We start from the raw sequence: 18,518 nt of genomic DNA, 5'->3' as shown, positions 1-18,518 counted from the left end.
CTGAGCGTCTTTGGGCAACAATGCCGCTGTCCCGATACATTATGATGGCAGGAAAGCAATAACAGTCATCGGATAAGGAGCAGCAGAGTAATGGAAAACAATCATCAGATGGCTTCGGATGTGAGAGTAAACAGATAAGGGTTGATAAGCAGAACAATATGGTGGACTACCTGGCACCGGGGCCAGGGCCGCTCGGTCTATTTGGCTTGGCTGGCAACTTGCAGATGCTTTAAAGATAAAGGATGTTTCAATAAGACGTCACTAGACAAAGTAGGAAATGCGGCATTTTCATCATAATCTAGATTGTCTCCAGAGACGCAGAATAAACACAGAGAATGAAGATCTGAAACCTTAAACTAAGCAGATCCTCTCTGGGTGACTTTGGGTGGCTGTAGCTTGCAGTGAAATAAATGACCAGCAGGGAGTGATGATGATCGCCTTTTGGTTTGCCTGCAAGTGGAGTAGTGTGCCATTAGGGCCACACATTTGGATGATTGACCTACAGTAATCAGTGAATCCCCGAAACCCTTTGATCCCATCTAATGGCCCTAACACAAATTTGAAAATGTGTTCCCCAAATTGATTCGGATTCATTTACATTATCAAATAAATCTGTCTGGATTTCCTGGAAACCATTTCCCGGACAAAAGCAAAACTTTGAGGTTCGACTTTCGTGGATTTTCTGCCTCGACGTGACACGCAGGACCGGCGCTGACGGAGGGAAAGAGGTGGTCGGAGTGACAGCTCGTGGGCCCTTGTTGCGTGAGAGTGAGCCGGCCTGTTCTCAGACTCTGTGTGGTCTGGGTGTGTGGTCTCCAGCTGACGGGCAGGGAGGAGGACCGGGAGAGCCCTGTGAGTGCATATGTGTGTGCTGCTCATGTGTTTATACTCTATCCAGAGTCAGGTCCAGGCTCTCTGTTTCGCTCTCTCTCTCTCTCTCGCTCTCTGTAGCTGTGGCTCCAGTAGAAAGCTGCGCCTTCTGCCACTCAGCAGGCCAGGTCCACGGCCTATGGAGGATAAACACACACCGCCACCACTCTGACACGGCTCATCTAAAGATCATTTTTGTCCACGTATACTTACGGGACCTGAGAGGCCGTTGGGTTAGAGGCCGTGTGTAATTTCTGAAACTTTAGCCTTGCGTGCACTCTTTCATTCACTTTAGTAATGTGCATCTACAGATACTTTCAACTGGACATAGTTCTTTTTTTTTCAATTTTCACTCAAAAGCACAACATCAAGAATAGTGTAAATTAAGTTTTATAATTCTGTCGAATATTTCATCTTCTCGGACAAGTACGCTAACAGTGAAACTGAAACAAATTCACCATGCAGGTTTTATTTTTATTGCAGTGTCTGCAGAGGAAGCCTATTGAGATCACAAAGGCGACAAGTTCATTAAGTGCAGATTCACACAGAAGAGAATCAGACCTCATACAACCTCTACCTCTGTCCCTCTTGCACATTCTTTTTCAGCTCGCCGGGCTACCCCACAACTCTCCTCTCTCCCACAGTGATCTCAGGGGAAGACTTTGTAATGCGGCACTGCTGAGAACGCGCCATGAAAATATAAATACAACCTCGCCGCATTTCAACCATGTAAATAAACAAGGCCACCCAAATTTCCAATTAGGGCTTGTGTTGACTGCAGGAAATGGGGTAGACAAGAGGAGACCACACCTCCATTCTCGATCCTCCGCTCCTGGACGCGAGTTCCAGGACCGGTCCCCGGGTCAGAGACGCGGGACGGCGGCAGCGGGGACGCAGCGGGGGGAACTCTGCGTCCAGCATTTGGGCTGTTGTCGCGTTCCACCTCCGCCGTGCTCCCGCTCCTGTTGTCTCCAAGGGGTAGGACTTCCACGAGATTTAGATATGGAGCCGTACCCGTAAATCCACCATAATCTTTGACAATTTAGATTTTTTCATTTATTATTTTTTTTTGGGTTCACATGTCTCTGCCTTGCAATCATCTCACATGCTTCATTTTGAGAAAGCAAGCCCCTACGCCAGCTTTCCTTATCAGCCCCATCGAGGTTGTGAGGTGATTCCTATCTGGCTGAAATGAGGCATTCGCACTGTATTCCACATCTTCTTGGAACAGCTAGACACCGTTATTACGCAGCTAAGCCCCGGGACCACCCAGGCGATGGGGTTCAGTTGTGAAAGGCAGACGCAGGGCCCTTTGTGTGATAAGAAAAATCGAGCGTTTTCTAATGAGAGATGGTGCTTTGATAGGGGACTGAGGTTTTCCTTGATAATTGCCGATCGAAGTCCGATATGACGGGCTCTCCTGGCGCTGTAAATGTGACTGCTGGTCACCGCTGCAGCTGTGGTCAGTTGGCAAACATCACGGGGCCTATTAGTTAACATAAACACACAACTTAGTGTAATTACCCCAGAGAGTCAAAGAGCTGTGTCATGAAAGTCACTTTCACTCCAGATATGGTTGCGAGAGATACACTCTGTAACCCTAATGACTATAATTCACCCGGAATGGGCAGAGCTCATTTAGATAAAGTCTCAGGGAAGGGCGCTGAGGTAATGATTTACCCCCTTCCTCGACATTGTGTCGTATGAAATCATCAGCGGATGGCACCAACAGAGATGCCCCGAATCTGCGTCTTCGGCGCAAAGCCTCGTCCACCCATCATCCATTGTTCAGTGTTTATGTTTGATTGGTCTCTGACTGCAGCGACTCTTCCCTCACAGCCACACAGGAAACACGCAGTATAAACACAGGGCCCAAGCAGATCCTCTCTTGCCTCGACTCTGAGCTGCAGAACCTCAATGTAAACAGAGACACTGGCCCGTCATTTTGAAAGGGTTTTTCGAGCGCTGAGCTCAAACAGAAGTTCGGCCAGTGTCTCGTGAGAGTAACGGATTCGGGAACACAGCGGTCTCCTCTTGTTCTGCTGACTGTTCTCTGATGTTCTGTAATCTGAGCCAGAAGAGTCAACATGGCAGTGGATGCTGTGCTCTGTGGCATGTTGCAGCTCTGGGGTAAACACTAACAATAGCATGCTAACACACTAACAGAGAGAATACGTTCTAATGTTTAGGTGTTTAAGGCGTAGTGTTTATTATATTCCTTGTTCTAATTTATGTTCAAAAAAAAAAAAAATCAAAGTATAGCTGAGGCTGATTGGAATATAAATCATTACAAATACTACAAAGGCTGAGGATTGGGCTAAAAATAAAGATTATTGATATTCACACAACCCAAATTTCCATTTTGACCAGATATTTAAAACCTTAAATATCAACTTCATGCCACAGCTGAAGTTTATCATCTGGGAACAAGAGAACTTAAATCCATCTTCAAGCTGTTAAGTTATTGTATTGGAAAACTGAACACTCTGGCCTACTGGCGCTCGAGGAAAACTCCAGTCTTTAGAAGTCACCCTCCAGGAATAAATGTCCGTACGTAATTTTATGGCTAGAGTGGCTGTAAAAGCTCAAATGGAAGACAAAGTTCATGTTGGCAACGGATTGAAAGTCGAAACGTGTATCGTCTGTGAATCGTAGGAGTGAAGGTCTAACATTTACGGTTCATGAACAAAGTCTGATATACATACAGTTCTTTGACTGCAGTTAGGGTTCAGCTGAATGCATGAGTGTGGAGAAAGAAAAAAAAACATAGTGAGACGGCATTAATGCTTTAATGCGGCGATGCAATTACATTCTTGAAGGTGTAAAAATGAAAAGGACACACTGCAAACCTTTACACTAATATTGACCTTCCATTAAATGAGACTTAAAGCTTTCTGTCCCACTTTAACGTTAAGACCTCTGCAAGCCCTCTGGGGAATGTATTTTCAACAGCAGCACGGTGGTTTTAACAACCCCGGTTAGAACAACATGCTGCAGACTGGTAAATCAGGGAAACACCCTGGTGCTGGATTAAATGGCCTGCTGAACATCAGTGTGAACAACACCGAGGTGTATTTAGCTAGACAATATTCATTTGCCGTGTGATAATAAAGATTAGCGACAAGCTGGCCTGTCAGAAGAAAATGAATGGAGCTCTTGTGTGCCGGGCCACAGTTTTAATTTGATTTGTTTGAGTCAGTCTTGTCTGAGCCGTGATTTCATCTCCCTAATGGTGCACTGCTACTACATGCATTGAGTTGTCTAGACAAGCCAGAAGAACAATTTCAAGGGTATTAAAAACATGCAGTGTACTTGTGCTGTGACCGTGGAAGGCATTAATTTAGTCACACACTTACAATTGCGTCCAGTGGAAAACATGTTTACAATTTTAACACCTTTAGAATTCGAAAAATGTTTTTAAAATATATATGAATCACAGCTTTGGCCCGTAACACGCCAGTTCTGCAATAAATGGAGCTATAATAACTTTTTTTCTTTTGAACTTATCACAGTAAATTGTCCAATAATATCCACTCTTTGTCAAATAAATATCAGAAAAGAAGATAAACATCAGATAACCTGGCACACAAGACTAAATAACTGACATAACACTTCAAAACAATAACAAACAAAAAGGTTTTGAGGCCATTAAGTTAATGTACTTTTTCAGTTTTTTCCACACACACTAAATTTCTTAATATAGAGCAAACTTTAATTTTTAGAAGAGCAAATATGACTTTAAAAGTGTAATTCAGGTTGCAACTTACCTTAAAGCCCATCGCTGTCAAAGGACACGCTGCTGCTGTATTTTTCATGCGTTCTACTCAGTCCCTGTCAGAGTAGTATCCTCATAATATCCTAGTTGTGGGTATGAAATGGACCATATGCTGCATCGCAATAATACGTCCCTGTGAAACAATGTTATGGTGCACTATAACAGCTCAACACAACCTGATCGCCTCTTCCTCCTTCATTTCACATTGTTCATAATTAGGGGCTGACGTTTAATACATTTTTAATTTCTGAAATTAGCGCATTCATAATTTGGTCACATTTTGTTTTACATATTTTTATTCACATACCTATTTTCTTTGCACACTCCATTACAATGCATACTGTGCAAGATGAAAGCATCAGAAGTAGTCCATACGTAGTAGTAGTTAAATGCCATCGATGGCTGGTATTTTACAGTTTATTTACATTTTATTTTTGATACCTTACGTTTATGAGAAAGCACATTGAACTTGAGTCAGTTCACATCTTAAAATGCAGACTGTCCAGTGCAGACAGAATCAACCTGTCACTGTGCCCAGCAGGGGGCATGTTTGAACACGTTACCATTCGGCTAAAAGCAAAAAAGAATATTGTCCTTTGATTTCTCAGCAGAACAGATATTGGAATTGCATAAGCTGAATGGATACACACAATAAATGACACACTTCACAAACTAAGAGGTGGGTGTCATGCCTATATAAATAAATCAAGCCGAAAGAAAACACGAATGTCCCATAGTAGTGTGTGTGTGTATGTGTGTGTGTGTGGCATTTCAGTGTGGGCACAGCATCAGACCTTTGATCCTCCCACTGTGCGCCCGCTTTGCTTTGGCCCAAAAAAGCTTATCTGTTCACTAGTCACACTCCTTCCCCTGCCAAACAAAACTCACTCACACAGACTGCCCATGCAGAAATGAACTCGCAGGCTCATTCGGAGTGTCTCCCTTTACAACACACTTTGTCCAGCACGGACAAATTTGAAAGCTCTTCTCATGTTTCTCCCAAACAATGTAAATCCCTCCTCACTCACTCTGCTTAAACGTTTGCCGGAAACTTCCGAGCACAAATTCTTGGTTCAGTGAAAACACGAACACACCTGACGCAAGTGAACCGCATGCCCTTTATCTGCGTGGAATTGTGTTGTCAGCTCAAGCAATCGTGCTTTCTAAAGTTTATTAAATTACATGTAGGTAATAAAACCTTAAGAGGATAAAGTGTTGCAGTGTTCAGTGTGACACTGCAGATTATTTTTCACTTGAGGGTGTTTTTTTTTTGTTTGTTTGTTTTGTAAAGTGTTTTCATTTTGCTGAGCAAGTAAGTAATGAAAAACAAGTAAATGAACCAACGGAGTTCAGTCGACAAAAGTTCACATTGTTTGTGTTGTTATCTTAGAGACATTATGCAATGTCAGTGTTAAATTTTTTTGAAAAATGAACTTAAATATATATATAATATATAATATATATAATATATATATATATATATATATATATATATATATATATATATATATATATATATATACATATATTAAGATTTTGTGTCAAATAAATATGTCAAGTTGTGTAGACTCTATACTAAAATATTGTTTCGTGAATTTACAGTAATCTCTGCGTTTCAGTGGTTAAAAAGTTAAAAAAAAGTAAGAACTCATCAGTGGGAAAGAATACGGGGGGGTTGTGTACTCTGTAGAGTAGGAAAGACTGTGTTTGCAGCTTATCCATCATCCACTCTGTAGCTAATATCCTCGTGACTTATTGTCATCAACACCTCCTCATATTAATGAGACTTTTAGGCCCGTGCTGTATAATAGATGAGGTGACGAGTAAAGGTGCATTTCCTCTGAAACATATTTTAACCGCGTGACAATGTTTTTATTCACTTTTCCAGCCTGCTCCCATTTTTTAACGTTGTGCGTCGGTGTCCAGAGATCTCCTACGGTCAGGCCTTGCAAAGCTTAAATGGGTCGAACACGAGGCAAAACCTTTCAGATGGCAGCGCACATTTTTAATTAACTAGTAATCAATCTGTGTTCGGAGCCGCCCCCACTCGACGGAGATGAAATTAGTATAAATGCCATTATGGGTCGTCAAGTGCCAACAAAATTAAATAATTTCAGACGTACATTAAAATCAAATAAATCAATGAGAAAATCTAATCAAAACCATCTACGCAGCTACTAAGGGAGGTTTGTAATTTGACCTCTTTCCAGTTTAGTCATTACACTGACTTTAGCCATTAAATAAATATCTGTGTGGCCAAACTACACAGCCTGCTCGACCTAATTTGGCCTGTTTACAATTAATATTCCTCTTCCCTGCAGCACCTAATGTATGAGCTACGTAATGTGCAAGGCTTCCTGAAGAAAGTATATTTTTAAAGCTACCGAGCTATTAGAAGTGCAAATGTAAATGACTCGCAAAGCATTTGCAATGCAAACAACATTTTAATCAAAGTAAATACAGTCACTTATCACATATTAGGAATTGTAACTCCATCTTTTATTTTCCCCTAACGCTAATCAGCGTTCTTAAAGAATCGCCACTGCATTGGACTACAAGAAAAGCTTTATAACACGAATGAAAGCTCCACCTTTGTGGGTAAATACAACAGTTATCAGCCATAATGGTCTTTGTCAACAGAGAGAATACTATCTACGTCTTATAAGGAGGCCCGTAAATGTGTAAACAACTCACGCCCTCGTTCTGAAGAAAACGGAAACAACATCAAATAAAAGTTTTATGAACTAATAGAGTGACTGTAATCATTTTACTCAGGGCTCAGTTTACAGTTTCTCGTAGTTGGTTTCCTGCGCGTGGTTTCTGACTCTAATCGGCTCAGTCCTGTTTTATTGCCTCCATATCTAGGGCGAAAAAAGTCAAAATTTAACTCGGAGAGGCTGTGATGACAGATTGTTGTGGCTTCTGCGGTGCCTCCGGTCAAACATGATGCAGCCGGAGTCATCCTCCTACAAGCTTCGGTGAAGAAAGAAAGGTGAAGCAACTGCTGTTTTCCGCATTGTTTTCAAACCCCGATTTGCAGTCTGCTCTCACTCTCTTGCCCCCTCCGTAGTGTTTTTTTTAACTTGATAACGGTGAACAACACCTTGCTCAGCACAATGATTAATTGATCATTATTAATAATTCATCACACAGCTAAATCAGCCATGTAAGGACAACAGAGCAGCTTTGACATTAAAACGTACCATATTAATCACCTTATCAAATACACTGGGTGGGTCACTAACGCACGAAATGTCTTGATATGATTATGACAGCTGCTCCTTTCCAATGCGGTCATTATTAGTCAGTTTGCAGTGCCTATAGATTTCCTTGTGGTCGATGAATCATCCAGAAGTGAATAGGAAAGAACCACGGAACAAGGAATTAAGTTTAAAACTCACTTCCTGTATTGAGATTTACAAGCGTTTCTGCAGGATTTTGCCCGGCGCGATGTCACCGCGGCCGCAACTGGTGAATTCTTCATGCGAGAGTGAGGCTCTTTATTTGTAACTCCAACTCTAGAGGGCCCTGTAGACAGAGGTGGAGACCACTGCTGTGCGTGACTGAGCAGAACGCAGCTGTCAAGAGGTGTGGAAAGGCCTCTCTGCTGTTCTCAGCTGCAAAAACAGTTAACAAGAAGCCTCTTACACTGACACACATATACCCACACCAACACAGAGAGACAGATTTGAGAGAGATTTGTTGCTATATTGTATCCTGTGACTCGACGAATAAATCCTGATCATGTCGTAGATTGCTGTATCAATAAAAGCACAGATGAATGTGAACAGTGGGCCCAGAGCTTATTTTAACTGTTGGCCATAACCCATAACAACATATAAGTTGTTCATTGTATCGTAAACGTTAAAACGGAATCGTAAATGTAGGAAGGGCTTCACCGAAGTTAAATAATATAGCGGACTGTATAATAAATCACGTAAGCTTATTGCCTTTGCTTACGTAAATGCAGTCAAGATTCATCTCCATAACATGATACAGAACATCAGAGGTCAATAACACATTGGTGACAGCACCTTAGCTGATAATCAGACATATATACTTTAGTATACACAGAATATAATATAATAACATATCTAAAGAAGGTTTTTGCAGCACAATCTCAACAACAACCACAACAACAACAACAAAATAAATAAATAAATACAACTGCTTTATACAACTTTCACATAATTTACATTTTGTGATATGGACATTTGGCAATAAAAAGGAGCATGTTTTTACCACCATTGTACCAAATGAGCCATATTGTTGAATGACTCTAAATTACTGGCCAGTATGAGATGAATGCAGTTAAAGTTTATCGAAGGCAAAGCTGATTTATCACATTCAGACTGTCAGTAAAATGATCAGACTCGATTGTAAAGTGTGATAGAAACCGGACATTTTTTTTTTTGTTTTTTTATTTTTTTTTTTTATCTCAAGTGAAATGTTCTCACTGGGTTAAGCTAGGCCCAGGGTAAAATAATTTTAAAAGCCTACCTGATTTTGAAATCACGTTTATTTATTCATTCTCTGCCTAATCGCAAACTTGCACAGCAGGATTTGTAATTAACATCAATCAAATTGCCGCACTACTTCAGGGGTCATTGACTCCACCATCTCACGTGATCTCACCGGAAGCGGATTTAAACGAACGGGCGATTGTGACGCAACAGTTTGCAGTGGTTACATAAACTTTGCAGCTGGCGGGAAAAGAGAAGAAAAAAAAAGTAGGAACACAAGCGACTGCGGAGGCCTGATTGACTTGGTGTCAATTCCTCATCGGGGACTGGCTTCAGGTGAGATTTCTGACTAGGCTAATATGCATGCTAACGTTAGCCGCAGTGACTACGTTAGCATGTTTACTGTTGACTGACAACAGCCGTCAGCTACTCTGTGTCCTTGCGGTCTTGTGTTTTTTATTATTATTATTGGCTGTTGTGAAAGTACTGACATAATCAACAAGATTTTATATCCCGAATATCAAATATGTTAACGACAGAAAAGTCATGCACAAGGGCCACCAAAGGTCAAGATGGATGGTCGGATAGAAACCTTGAACCACACAAGAAAGAAGGGAATATATATATGCACTTAACATGTTTATTAAACACCTTCAACCGTTTCAACAAGACAGCTTTTTCTCTCTATTTTAAACAAACATTTATACACAGTCATGTGGATAAATGATCAGATGATCAGATTAATCATGATGATGGATTAATTTTGACATATATATATATATATATAGCCACTGACATGTACATTTATTTCTCAAATACAAATCTGTTCTCAGTCAGATTTTGCTCTGTGGGTGGATCAGAGTCAATGATTTTATTTTCCATTTCCTCATCAGTCCTCTTTGTAAGAAGTATAAAGCATAGACTTGCCAGTCGTTGATTTGTGCGATTGCTCAACAGTCTCCGTGAGCTCCCTTTGGGGTGACGGGGGTTTCAGATAGGTTGTACACGGTCGTATCTGGACATTCCTGCATGAGGAAAGTTGGGCATGTGCACCTCGGGCGGAGCCAGACACAGGTTTGTTTATGTCCTTAATCCCACATCGCGTGCCAGACAGCAGTCGCCCATGTCAACACCAATTCCAAAGCAAAGAATTCTCTTCCATAGAGACATTAGTCATTACTATTTACTATAGGCACTGTTTCTGTCATTACTTTGTGTCATACTCATCAGTTAGCTTATTAAGTAAGCTTTAAAATCCCCAGAAGAACACTGAGGAATTTTAGTGCTGTTTGTATATACATGTGCTTCGCTGCTTCTCTTCAAATTGTTTAGATTTTAGCCTCACCCAAACTGACAGCTTTCATTCAAGCAGTGCTGATTTTGTTGTGGAACCATTTCAGTGTCACCACTGAAAGCACGCCAGCACTCAGGGGCTTGACAAGTTCAGTTTCCCCCGACCGGTGCGCAAACTGTGCTAGAAGTTGAAACAATGTGAAATTGTCTTAGACTGTATAAGATAAAGCTAACTGCGACACACCGAATACAGCCTTACGTGCTACAAAGGTGCGTTGAATGCAGTCAGCCTTTGCCAAAGGTCATAATGAGGAGTTGTTTATAAATACACTTTACTCGGTTCAGCTAAGGATAGTTGCTTTGCTGCATGTGTTTAACACGTGTTTAAGAATGGTGACATTCTTTGCTCATGCACAGCAGTGGTTAAAGTTTCCAAAGAGCTGTTATTCCGTAGACACTGATGCTGTGTCATTATGACAATCGTATTCATTGAAAGTAAAGCAGATTGGATTCTATTCGTAGTCTTGCGTCCCTCTCTCATTGTTTTCGCTATCATTTAGAACATTTATGATCACACCCTCTCCACTGTAATATTTTCGAACAGGGGACAATTACAGTACTACAATGATCCCCAGTGGAGTAATGAACGCAATCCAAAATGTCTCAAAAACGATCGTCGAGAAAAACTGTATTCATACACAACTACCATGAGCAGTTAAAGTGGAAATAGAGAGTTTATGTTTGTGTTAAATGTGATTAACAAACACATCGGATAATAATTGTACAGTTCACAGTGAGTCTTTCATTTTCTTTTGGCTAATCTAGAGGGTTATATAATGTGTCTTGACGCGTTTGGCTTCTTTTCAGTAGTGGTGACGTCTTCAAAGATGTCAGAGGGTGCTTGGGCTGAATTGAATTGTATATTTTGTTATTCACACAAAGGATTTTCCACACAATTCCAGTGCACTAAATGTGCACATGTTAGCTTTACCCTAGCCATCCTAGTTTGTATACACCAAACTCTTGACTGATTCCAGAACACAGCCTTTGTATTTATTCCCTTCTGTTTTTTTTTTCTCCTTTTTGAAGCCGCCCCCGGAAAAGCATAATTTTTTTTTTCTTTAGCTCAAATATTTATCTCAAGAAGTCTTACGTATGCGGCATTTAACGTCCCTTGGCACACATCTTTCCACTGACGTACAATCACGCAGCCTTTGATATTAGTTTTACCTATGACCTTGTCCAAGAAGCACTACATAACCATGTACCTACTTGACATTAGAACTAAACACCATGGAGTACATTAAGACTACCACGAGCTACTGATCCAAAAAAAAAAAAGAAACAACGCCTAAGTTTTTTTTTTTTTTGCGGCTGAGGACAATAACAAAAGCTGTTGTGAAATTTGATGCCTGTTTTTCTAGGGGCTCGACTCTTTGTAACCTTAAGGACATAGATACTTATGGTTAATGTGCCACAACAGGAGCAACAATATGCAGACGGACAATACTACCTGGTGTTACTCGATAGCAGCTAAAAACAGCATCTATTCAAAAGCCATGCATTTTCACTGCTGTCATTGTACCGTGGCTCATTGTCCCGTTCTTCTTTTCACATGTCACAAAACAACACCCTTCGCTATGAATGGTTTGCCTACGAAGGGAAGCCTTTGAAAAAATGTTTTTCTAAAGTCAACCTTATGTATCATGGTGAGTCATACTGTGTTTATGGTTTTCTAAATGGACATCACCGCCTCCTACACTCAGGGAGTGCTCACCAGTTTATCCACTGCAATCATTGTGCAGAACAAAAGCTCAACGTCTTTGCTCTTGTACTATGTGTACACTAAATTTAAATGGATTCTTAGTCATTGGTTTCAATGGGCTAAATAATGAAATACTTATAATACCTCTTTGCTTAAGGTATTTCGGAGGTTGATATTACGAAAGAAATCCTTTGGCCTCGACATTTCTTTGCGCACTGTAACTTTACTTATGACAGTTTACATCTGCGCTGTGAGGAATTTCAGCTATTCCCAGTCTTTCTGTCTGGCTCTCTTGTAACTTGATAGTCTGCGTTAATTGCTCCCTTAAGTGTTTCAGAGATCGACTTTTCTGGACTGTTGGGACAAATCAGAAGCCCCTCTGCGAACCTGTGTGAAGACCTTTATTATTGGGGAAAAAAAAAAAAGTGGTGACTCCAAAAGGGGACTGAATGCTGGTCTCCAGAGTCTCCTTTTACACTTACAATGGCATTGTGTTGTGGCCCTCTCTCTTAAGTATTTTTGTGCCCTTTTGCCTTATTGTTTGTTGTTTTGTTGGCAGTGGCTGTTTGATGCAGAATGAGGATCAGATTACAAAGCCTTTGTTTTGATCTGCCTCCATAACACGGGAGGCTGAACATGACAAGAGGCCAACGGACGGGAAATGCTTTCATCGTGTCTGACTCCTTGACTCTGGTCCTGCTTTGTGTTTATGAGCTTCACACTTTCTGGGAGTTCCCGGATAATCGCATGTTAGGTAATAAAGAAAGATGTACGATCGTGGCATAACAAAGATTTGTTTTTGTTTTTTTTGGTCTTCCCTGGCCTGTTTGGATATCCCTCTTCTGTGCTGTAATGCCACAGTCTAGGTCAGAGGTAGGAGACAGACTGCATCCTCTCAACAGGATAGACGTCTCTGTCCTTCGCTGTGTCTGAAGCAGGAATCACAGTTCACCAAAGCTCCCTTTTTCGACCTCATAACAACCTTAGAGCTGACGGGACCTGACAAACATGGGGTGTAGCAAAGAAAACATCCTTTCACGAATTGTTCCACTGCCAGTTTCCTGTAAAAGGTATACCCACTCTCAGAACTTCAACTCCCCGGTGTTAACATCAACAGGTGGCGATTCATCACAACGGACTATGATTCACGCAAGATTACTCACGAGAAAAGGTTTGGTCTACGAAATGTTTACCAAACTGTTGTCTTTTTCTTCCTTTAAGAGCAAAGGCGTGTATTTCCCCCTGAAATGTTTTCTTAAGGCTTACTCACAGCAGAAATTTGGTGTTGGGCTGACAACTTGGCGTTCGACTCGCACGACTAGTTCTTGAGGTGGTAGAGTTGTTGAGCTAGTAGCTTATTGTCTAGTCTGCCAGGAACACCGTAGTACTCATCAATGACAAATGATTGACAATCAGTCTGGCAAATCTCGGAACTTTGGTTTGTGTGTCCCCACCCAGTTTAGAGCGAAAATAAATGACACTTGCCAAATCTTGAATGTAAAATCATGAACCAAATAAAAGGCAATCGTAAAACCATCATAAAATTAAGTACATAGAAAAAAAAGCTTGTGTTGATCTTCGGTCACGTCCCTTCAGCCCTGGTTTACAGGAGGTATTTAATCTAACAATAGCAATGTGCTCTGATAGCTGACCTAACTACTTTACAACCTAGATGCAGTTCAGCTTCGGCTATATCCAGGAACTGTTACTCGACTATGATAAACTAGATGACAGACATTTGTGGCGCTCACTTTATACTACAGGTGTTGGCATTCATTTTATGCAAGTAAAAAAAGGTTTGTCGTTGCTTCCCTATTGGCCCAGTTAAGATGAAAGGCAAAAGGACTATAGTTATATGTGCCACATGCTGGCAAATGACTGGTACGGTAACTGTAAGCAATTCCATCCTAACATAGACTAATCTGAGATAAGTTCTTTGTTATTTGGAATGCAGCCGGCTACGTAGTAACTCTTCCCATGTAACCGTGTGAACATAAGACCCAAATAAAATGCATGATAGGGATACACAGTGGTGATCATTAGTAAGTGTCCAATATCTTAATTTACTGCTCCCTATTAAGTCCTTCAGGTCCTTCTGTTGTTGTTGTTTTTTCTTTCTTTTTACTCCCATCTGCCTAGAAGAATCAGTTGAGTTCCCCCACCTCTCCATGCACCTGCATCCACTTCCTTCATTAGTGCCATCAGTATATACAGTTGCAAGAAAAAGTATGTGAACCCTTTGGGATTACTTGGATTTCTGTATAAATAAATTGGTCATAAAATGTGTTCTACTCCTCATCTAAATCGCATCAGTAGACGAACACAGTCCGCTTAAACTAATACCACACACACAAAAAAAAATATGTGTTTTCATGTTTTTATTGAACACAACATGTAAACATTCACATTGCAGGGTGGAAAAGTATGTGAACTGGTTGACCGTCATTTGGCAGCAGTAACCTCATCCAGACTTCTATGTAGCTTCAGATCATACCTGCAAAACAGTCGGGGAGTTTTGGACTGTTCCTCTTTATAAAACTGTTTCAGTTTCTGGTGTGAATCCCTCTTTTGAGGTCATGCCACAGCATTGGGTCGTTGATTTACTTTTATGTTTTGGGTCATTGTCCTGTTGCATCACCATCCTTGGTTGAGCTTCAGTTGGCAGACACATGGTCTCAAGTTTTCCTGCAAACTGTCGTGATAAACTCGGCAATTCATTTTTCCATCCAGACCCTGATGCTCCCTGCCTTATATTTCACAGTTGGGATGAGGTGGATGTCAGTGTGCTGTGCCATTTTTTTTTTTTTTTTTCTCCACACATAGCATTGTGTTCCTTGCAAACAACTCAACTGTGGTTTCATCTGTCCACATAATATTTTGCCAGTAGTGCTGTGGAACATCCAGGTGCTGTCTTGCAACACGTCGTTCACATACTTTTTCGACCCTGCTCTAGGAATTTTTTAATTTTTTTATGTGACTGTGTTTGTCTATTGTGACTTAGACGAACATAAAAACACATTTTATGACCAGTTTATGCAGAAATCCAAATAATCCCAAATTCTTCATACTTTTTCTTGGCGTCGTATACAAACAATTTTTGATTCACCTTTTCCAGAGTTGTTTTGTGTACTTTATCTTAGTACTATTACTTTCCCCTTATGCTTTTCTGTCCTCATTTTTTATTTATATGGATATTTTATGGACGGATTTGACAGTTGCAGCATAGTTTGACGACGTATTTATCTAAGGTGGCCCGATGTTGTGTTAATGTTTAATTAAGAGATGAACTCTTAAAGGGTTAAGCAGCGAATGCCTCAGTTGTACTTTCAGGTTTTGTTTTTGCAAATTAAATACGCATAATGGGGAATAATGTACCCTCTGAATTATGGCATTCAAAAGCCTGAACAATAGACTCCATAATTGTCTGGCTCTACTACGCAACAAGGACTCTTAACAAGATCAAATGAGACTTGACATTTCTATTTACACTGGTTGGATTCCAGATCCTGGGTGCAATTCAGATGATCCTGTCATCTGGTTTGAGCCTTGCCCACATGAATCATGCACAGACTTGGCTCATTTTCACCCACTGACATTCACAGTCATAATCAGGAATGTTTATATAGACAGCTGATTTATGTTGCTTTATCTGATGGTACTGATCAGTTAGATGAGGAATGATTCACGAAAAGGGGTGGAGCCGAGGCTCTCACGCACCTTGACTGGCACTGGCTGATTGTGCAAGTATGTCCTTGAAATATATTTGAAAGCCATATTATCTAGATGGCCTCACAGCTTGACCTCAGTTAGCCTTTGGGTGTGATTGCTAGCCATCTTCAGGAAACAAACAAACACCTCTGGTTTAAGTTAGGAAATAATTAATGGCAGTCATATCTGTGGTGGTGCTAGCTTCTACATGATGGCTTCAAACACTGTGTGTGGCATTAATCTCTCTGATCTCTAAACCTGGGGAAACCATAAGAGAGGAGGAATCACATTTCAGCACAGTTTACATTCTCGTCATTGTAGGCATACCGCATGCGAGACACATACTGGCTTTGCTGAATAGTGAAAATGTCCACCGCTCGGAAAGGACTGATTTCTTGGCGAGATATTTGGTTGTTTAACTATTTTGAGTTATTTTTGTCCGCGTGATCCTTTTACACAAATCTCTGCGTCGAAATGGTGAGACATGTGGACCAGTGACATTCTTTTTAATGGCATTTACAATGACATCAGCCGCCTGACGGCAGGCATTGTTTTCCAGAGATTGAGAAGATGAAAAATAAGGTGTGGGACTGTTCTTTCACTGACAATTGACAGTTGTTTGACAGGCTGCTTAATAATAATATAAATCCTCACGTGTAAACAGTTCTTAAGACTGCTTCCCTGCCTAGGTTTTTATGCTCATACCAATTTATGAATCACTACGTTTTCAGATATTTTTCACCTTATTCATGACTCGCAAATAGAACATGCAAATATAAGCGTGACAATTCCTTTACATTTCAAACTTGTTCGTGCTGAAAAGTGAGCTTTTTATGTGCGTCATTGTCACATTGCCATGCCTTGTTGAAGTAACTTAATGGGGTAGATTATTTCTCGTGGATGACAAAAGGTATTCTATATAGGCATAGGGAAAATATCTGGCAACCTACGCCATATGTACACTATATGTGACCTTTACTACACCAGTGTTTAATCTGAAGCCATTTTGCTTTGTTATTTCTAATAGGGTGAACTTTTTCCATTATTTTTGTAAGACACAAGAGTCACACCGATTGATGTTTTGTATAGAGATTAAATGTGTCACAAAGAGATTTCATCCTTCCATCTGTCCAGTGTATTTTTGTCACGCAATTCAGGCAGGTAATTTGTTGATGACTCACGGCAGATTTCACTTATATAACGTTGAACAGTGCCAGATGAACCTGGTAAAACCCTAAAATAAAATTTACATCAACACAAGATTACTTTAAAAGGTCTACACCCCTAGAGATTTATTGTTTTAAATGCATAAACTGTGATTACCTTTTGTGTCCCTGACGGTTAACCATGTGTATCTACTTCAATTGTGCATGGAAACGCAAGATCATAAAATGCAATAGGACCATGCCTGAATGGTGCCTCAGTCAATATCGTGTCATCTTTGAAAATGTTTGACAGTAAATTAAAATGTCACAAAATATACTGTAATGCCAAAAGTCTTCGCTCACCCATCGAAATAACTGACTTCATGTGTTCCAATCACTTCTATGGCCACAGGTGTATAAAGTCAAGCACCTAGGAATGCAGACTGCTTCTACAAAAATTTGTGTCGCTCTCAGTGAATTCCAACGTGGTACTGTGATAGGATGCCACCTGTGCAACAAGTGAAGTTTCATTGCTTCTAAATATTCCACACTCTACTGTCAGTGGTTTTATAGCAAAGTAGAAGAAATGACAGCAACTCGGGCCACATACAATGACAGCAGGGTCAGCGGATGCTGAGGCGCATAGTGTGCAGAGGTCGCCAAATTTCTGCATCACTATGGATTTCCAAACTTCATGTGACCTTCAGATTAGCTCAAGAACAGTGCGTAGAGAGCTTCATGGAATGAGTTTCCATGGCCGAGCAGCTGCATCCAAGCCAAACGTCACCAAGTGCAATGCAAAGTGTCGGATACAGTCGTGTAAAGCACGCCACCACTGGACTCTAGAGCTGTGGAGATGTTCTCTGGAGTGATAAATCACAATCCTCCATCTTATTTCCAGTGAAAGGAACTCTGAATGCTTGAAGGATACCAAGAGATTTTGAACAATTCCCTGCTCCCAACTTTATGGAAACAGTCTGGGAATGGCCCAATCCCGTTCCAACATGACTGTTGGACCAGACACAAAGCAAGGTCCATAAAGACATGGATGACCTGCTTGACTGACCTGCATAGAGTCCACACTGCAACCTGATAGAACACCTTTAGGATGAATTAGATGAAGACTGTGAGACAGGACTTCTTGTCCAACATCCGTGTCTGACCTCACAAATGCGCCACTGGAAAAGCCTTCCAAGAAGAGTTGAAGCTGTTATAGCTGCAAAGGGTGGCCGACATCATGTTAAACTATATGGATTAGGAATGGGGTGTCACTTAACTTCATATGCTTGTAAAGACAGGCGAGTGAATACCTTTGGCAATATGTGTGTATATCCACTTCAAATTCCAATTACTCTTATTTTTTTGTTTGTTTTAAAAGGTAGTTTGTTGAATAGTAACATTCTCCTTGTACTTATTACTTATAGGTTATTATGCTGTTGTGTTACTGGCCTGGGCCCTCTTGAGGTTTGACAGTACAGGGTCACTATTCAACCAGACAA

The 18,518-nt window shown here is 40.7% G+C and overlaps 1 protein-coding gene across 1 annotated transcript in view; it reads left to right on the top strand.

Moving 5' to 3' along the window:
* The first annotated feature begins 9,302 nt into the window (after window positions 1-9,302).
* Window positions 9,303-18,518, top strand: part of foxc1a (forkhead box C1a) — a 32,478-nt gene continuing 23,262 nt past the window's right edge. Inside the window, exon 1 of the mRNA XM_047590142.1 lies at window positions 9,303-9,444. The gene's annotated coding sequence lies outside the window, so the exon portion shown is untranslated. The remainder of the gene's footprint in view (window positions 9,445-18,518) is intronic.

The sequence above is a fragment of the Mugil cephalus genome, chromosome 7 (genome assembly GCF_022458985.1).
Source record: "Mugil cephalus isolate CIBA_MC_2020 chromosome 7, CIBA_Mcephalus_1.1, whole genome shotgun sequence".
Taxonomy (NCBI): Eukaryota; Metazoa; Chordata; class Actinopteri; order Mugiliformes; family Mugilidae; genus Mugil; species Mugil cephalus.
Note: the sequence above shows the minus strand (reverse complement) of the source record. Positions and strands in the feature narration are given on the sequence as shown.